Source organism: Oryctolagus cuniculus, chromosome 2 (assembly GCF_051225735.1).
Source record: "Oryctolagus cuniculus isolate XC-2025 breed Fujian yellow rabbit chromosome 2, ASM5122573v1, whole genome shotgun sequence".
Classification (NCBI taxonomy): domain Eukaryota; kingdom Metazoa; phylum Chordata; class Mammalia; order Lagomorpha; family Leporidae; genus Oryctolagus; species Oryctolagus cuniculus.
In genome coordinates this window covers 162,705,269-162,711,399 of record NC_142868.1, presented here as the reverse complement: position 1 = coordinate 162,711,399, position 6,131 = coordinate 162,705,269, and positions in this window count along the sequence as shown.

Sequence of the window (6,131 nt, the reverse complement as noted above, 5' to 3'; positions counted from 1 at the left end):
CCACTGTCCTCTCCCTGGCCAATCTCCACCGCCTTGCCAATCTGGCCAATTGCCCTGACTCCTCAGGGTCCCCAGCGTCCACCCCTCCCTTGAGAGACACTGCCTGTGCCCTACCGGCCCCTCCTCCCTGTCCTGAGCTGTTGAAGTCCCCTCCACCCTGCAGCCTCCAGTGCCTCCCCTCCTCGACCTCCCCTTTCTTACGGCTCACAGGGTCTGTTCTGAATACACCAGGAGATCACCGCCTTATCCCTCACCCACTCACACCCACCCTCAAGGCTCCAGCACCTGTAGTGGGTGCTCCTGGTTTGGAAAACAGAGCATGGCCTCTGTAGCCTGCTGATGCAGGCTGTCAAGACAGTCCCATGTTTCTTTCCCATTCCATGTCCCACTCCCTTCCAGTGCCTACCTCCCCCCACACACACCACACAGGCGCAGGTACCTGCCTATCCCCCATTTGCTTGGGACCATTCAGCATTCTCCGGATACACCTTGCTGGCTCCTTACCTCCCCTTTGGATAGCCTACTCATCCTCAAAGGCTCTCCTCTTCCATGCAACTTTCTCCATTCCTCCTGGAACAACGTGCTCCTTCCTCCCCTGCTGTCTGTAGCATTCTGTGTGTCCCTGCCTCCTGAAAGGGCCTAGCAACATGGCTGGCACACATGAGAACTTGAGAGCTGCCGGATGAATGAATGAGTGAACAAACTGTTCCCCTGCCACAGCGCGGAGTCGGGGTGCTGTAACAGCTGTTAGAATGTCAGTGGATGATCTCAGAGCTTCCAGGTTTTCCTGTTGTACTTGCAACAGGATCTTGGCCCCATCTCTGCGCAGGAGTGATCTGCAACTCTACATCCACACTGCCTTTCCAGTCTTCTCTCTGGGGCATGGGCTTCTCTGCCCCTTTGCACCAGAGAGCATGAAGTATCCACTTCTCCCATAAATCCACTGGCTGCCATTTTTTTTTAAGATATATTTATTTGAAAGGTAGGGTTACAGAGAAGGAGAGGGAGAGAGAAAGAGAAAGAGAGAGAAAGACAGAGGTCCTCCATCTGCTGGTTCACTCCCCAAATGGCCACAACGGCTGGAGCTGGGCCGAATCCAAAGCAAGGAGTTTCATCTGGATCTCCCACGCGGGTGCAGGGGCCCAAGCATTTGGGTCATCTTCCACTGCCTTCCCGAGCCATAGCAGAGAGCTGGATTGGAAGTGGAACAGCTGGGACCCAGGCAGCGGCTTTACCTGCTACACCACAGCGCTGGCCCCATGGTTGCCATTTTTAAAATGAAGATTGTGTATTTATTTGAAAGGCAGAGCAACACACATACACACACAGAGAGAAAGAGAGAGAGAGAGAGAATCGATTTCCTGTCTGCTGGTTCACTCCCCCAAACAGCCACAGCAAAGCCAGGATCCTGTAACTCCACACAGGTCTGCCACATGGGGACAGAGGCCCAGACACACAGATGTGTTAGCAGGGAGCTGGGTCAGAAGGCAGGACTAGAACTGGCACTGTGATACGGGATGTCAGCCTTTGCAAGGGGCAGCTGAATCCACTGCACAACTCCAGCCCCAATAGCTGCCATTTAACCAAGTAACATTCTCCGGCTTCATGGCGCCATGCTGAGGGTGCCCGTTGGCTTCCATGCTTGTCTCTCTACTCCTTTGCACCTGCCGCTGCCTACTGTTCAGAGGGCAGGCGGCCTGCTGGCTGTGGCCTTGCCCCTGGCTGCCGCCTGAGTGGAGATGCCAGTCCCCATGTCTCCTCTCCGAGGGCTTTCGCAGAGGCTGCTCCGCTGACTGCAGTGAAGGGCTCTGTGCCCTATCTGAGGCACCCTGGGGCTTGGGAAATGGGTCCCCTCCTTTATCATCCACTGTCCTACGGAGGCCGGGACCCCACGGAAGCCCTTGCCCAGGCTCCAGCCCAGGCCACAGCACAGAGAGCCCGGCCTGGTAGGAGAGCTTGTGATTCTGGCCCGTGCCCCTGGGTGAGTCAGCATTTACGCAGTCGGCCTCTGGCTCCTGGCCCCCGGCTCGGCAAGAAAAGGCTGAGTGGCACACCTCGTGGGCAGCCGCCCTCCCCAGGCCTCAGCCAGCTCGTGGGCCTCAGACCCTCCCTCTCGGCCTAGGACACGGGACCTAGCAGGCTCCAGAGCTGTGGGCAGACTGGGAGGCTACCCCGCTGGCGGTCAGATGAAACGCAGGCCTTCAGGGAAAGGCCAGAGCCAAAGGCCTTGTGTCCGCTGCCTGAGTCTGCGAGCAAGAGCAGCAGGGCCCCTTCCCCAGGCTGCTGCAGGCAGTAGTGGAGCCAGCCACTTCCCGCCAAGCCCACGGCCCGCCAATCGGCCAGTCCAGGTTTCCATTCAGGAGCCTGTACAAGTGCGAGGCTGGAAGGCCGCCTCTCTTGCCACCAGCTTAAGGTGCTGTGCACGGACCGCGTCCAGAAATGTAAGAGCCGGGCTCTATTTTCTATAAGAAGATTGATGCAAAAATAAATTTACCTAAGGGGGAAAAGTTAAAAAAAAAAAAAAGACAAGCAGAGGGACAGATCTTCCCCATTGACTGGCTGCCAGCGAGTGAAAGATGGAGGAGCCATCCCCCTGGGAGGAGAGGGGCAGCTGCAACGTTTCACGGGTAAAGTCGGCGAATTTCCACGGGCCCGCCTGCCAGAGACCACAGGCCGGTTTCAAACAACAGCTCGCTTCATGATATTTGTGCGTGTGCGTGCATGCATGTGCGTGTGTGTGTGTGTGTGTGTGTGTGTGTGTGTGAGAAAGAGGCCAGGGCAGGGGCGGGCCTCCGGGAGAGCTGGAGAGAGCCCTTGGCCGGCCGCTGCAGCGGGCAGGGGCGTCCTGAGCAGATTGATGGAAACGTTTGGCTGGCACGAGGGGTTTGCTTGCCCCACTGCAAAATTGCTTGCAGATTGGAACACAGCATGTTTCATTTCAAACTCATTCTCTTGCCATACATTAGCACTTGTCAGTGTAACCATTAAGCACGGGCAGTGCAGAAATTTAATTACAAAACCATTTATTTTATTGAAAGAAAAATAAACCCAAGCTACCTCAAATGCATTAGGTAGGTTCAAAACATGTTCAGCTGATAACACCCAAGGGTAGGGAGCTGCTGCCGGAATCAATGCGTCTTTCATGTGAAGCGGGGACTCCATATTAGAAACAGCTGCCTATGGGTCCTCTTTATTTAAGTTCAATTATGGATTAAAAAACAACTGAGTTAATGAAGGCACTTCTTCTAGCTGAGGCTCCTCGGCTGTGGTCGCTGCTCTCTTCTGCCCATTTTTGCCTCTGCTTTTGTGCGTCTGAATTAAAAATGCTAATGAGACGCACAGAACTTTTTATTGAATGAGTCTCCCCGCCAGCCTCCCTCCTCTGCCTCACCCCGGCTCAGGCTCCTCTTTTGTTCTCCTAATGCAAGAATGCAAGGGCTGTGGTATTAAAGGAAGTCACAAAAATGTGCTAAACACATCAAAAAGTCTCCAATCTGTATCTTATTTATGCCAGCCTCCCTCTCCCCAGGTCCGTCCTCCCCGCAGCCGCAGCCAGGGCTCGGCAGGCAGCGCGCAGCTCTCTGGTGAAACGCTAGATTTTGGGTCAAGCGGTGGGCTGATGTCATGCTGGAGGCTGCCTCTCCTTAGCACTAATGGGCTGCCAATAACGACTCTGTTTTACTATTCTGCTGGAAAGCGTGGAGGGGGCGGGGGGTAGGGTGGAGAGGGAAGAGTTATAGCCTTAGTGGTTTGGACTGATTTGTCAATTTAAAGTGCATTTTCCCTCCCTGTCTGAGCGATCGCCCCACCACTGCTCAACGACATCTCATGCAGTCCCCCCAGGAGGAATCTGGAAAGCCAAGACCTTCCTGATTTTTAAAAAATTTCCCTGGAGAGGATATGAATCCGCAGCGTTCCTGGGAGGCAGCATTTGACGGGGGAACAGGAGGCAGAGAGAGCGCGGCTGCTCTTGTACTGGGGTCGCCTGCTGCTCTTGTCACTAAAGTACGCCCAGGAGCAGACCTGTGTGACTGGGCCAGGGTCCTTCCTTCCCAGCAGGGAGTCATGTTCCAGAAGGGTCTGCAGGCCTGTGCTGCCCCTGGCAGAACCACGCAGGGCTCCCCGTGTTGGGGTGGGGTGCCCATAGTACTGTCTGAGCTGCCCCACACCCACTGGGAGCCAAGGCTGGCAACCACTAGGAGCAGCCACCCTGGAAGTGGTGGTGCGCCCCAGCCCGCTGCCTGCGACCCGGCCACACAGCCTGGGAGCCTGCAGCAGGAAAAACAGAGTCGCTCCCCGCGCCAGGGGGCAGCCCCTTTCTCAGCAGACTCTACATCATCAGCCACATGGAGGGGAGGAAGGAGGGCAGGAGGAAGCCGGAAGGCGAGGCGGGGGAGAGCCACTGGGGCGCAGTTTAATATTCTACGAGAACTGGCATTTGAATGGAGTCCTGCCAATGGAGGAAGTCCCAGACTGAGCGGGCCTCCATCCTGTTATCACAAGTGTCCCAGCAGAGAAAACAGCAACGCTGCACAGCATGCGCGCGCTCGGCGGGTCAAGAGTGCGGAGAGATCTCCCTGCACTGCCTGCGCTAAGCAAGGAGGTGGGGGTGCGGAGAAAGGACCTGATTGGCAGTGCGCCGCTTCCCAGTGCGCCGCCACTTGGGCACCCGGTGTGGGCGGCGGACCTTCTGCATATCCCACCTCTCAGTGGACGCCCTGCCAAGGCCACGTGCCTTTCCCAGGTCTCCCCTGGCAGGGCTTGGGGAGCAGGAAGGTGTGCTCCCTGGCTTCCAGCTCTGCTGAGTGTGCATTTCCTAATTACACGATGCTCCCAGCTCGGGTTTCAGGAAGGAGAGTTCCAAAAATGAAGCCTGGCTTTAGAACCAGAAATGGTTTTTAAAATCCAGCAAGGTGATGGATAATTCCAGAATGACTGCTTTTTTTCTTGGGGTCAGGGATTCTTAGCAGTCCGGTTGGAGAGGGGGTGGGCAGCCAGGCTCTTCGTGTGGCTCAGAAGCCAGAAGAGAGGAAGGCTGAATGTGCTGGCATCTGTCGTGGACATCATGGAGAGGGTGCAGGGCCCAACCCCGCTGTACACAGCACAGGGTGCCCGGGGAGTGGGCCAGCTGCATGTCCCACCCAAAGTGCCACTCTCAAAGGCAAAGCCACTCCCTGTCCCTACGGAGCTGCAGGGACCATGAGGGCTCTTCCTTCCAGGCGGACTCACAACAAGGGCATGGCCCCTGCACAGAGGACTTCCTCTCGACACCTCTATCCTCCACCCCTGACCATCTCCCCACTGTGTGACACAGGGATTTGATAACAAAACCTTCAGCTTCAGTTATAGACATTTAGCCACACATTTGTTGAGGACTTACGTCTGCTGAGCACTCTACTTGGCAGGGGGAAGTCAATAAAGATCAAGATTGTGCAGTGCTGTGGTGTGTAGCAGGTTAAGCCACTGCCTGCAACACCAGCATCCCATGTGAGCGCGGGTTCATGTCCCAGCTGCTCCACTTCTGATCCAGACCCCTGCTGATGCACCTGGGAAGGCAGCAGAAAAATGGCCTAAGTGCTTGGGTTCCTGCCGCCCACGTGGGAGACCAGGATGGAGCTCCTGGCTCCTGGATTTGGCCTACCACAACCCTGGCTGTTGCAGCCATCTGGGGAATGAACCAGCAGATGGAAGATTGATATCTCTCTCTCTCTCTCCCTCTCTCCCTTTCTCTCTTTCTCTCTCTAATGCTGCCTTTTAAATAAATAACTCTTAAAAAAATCCAGGGATGTTTATTGTCATCACTAGATCAATCATTAAAAAAGTAATGTAAAAAGGTATGATTAAAAGTTTAAGTAGGGGTTGGCACTGTGGCGTAGCAAGTAAAGTCACCACCTGCAGGGCCAGCATCCCCTATGGGCACCAGTTCAAGTCCCGGCTGTTCTACTTCCCTAACAGCTCTCTGCTGTGGCCTGAGAAAGCAGTGGAGGATGGCCCAAGTCCTTGGGCCCCTGCACCTACGTGGGAGAACCAGAAGAAGCTCCTGGCTCCTGGCTTCAGATCGGCCCAGCTGCAGCCGTTATAGCCAAGTGGGGAGTGAACCAGTGGGGGGAAGACACCTCTCTCTCTCTCCT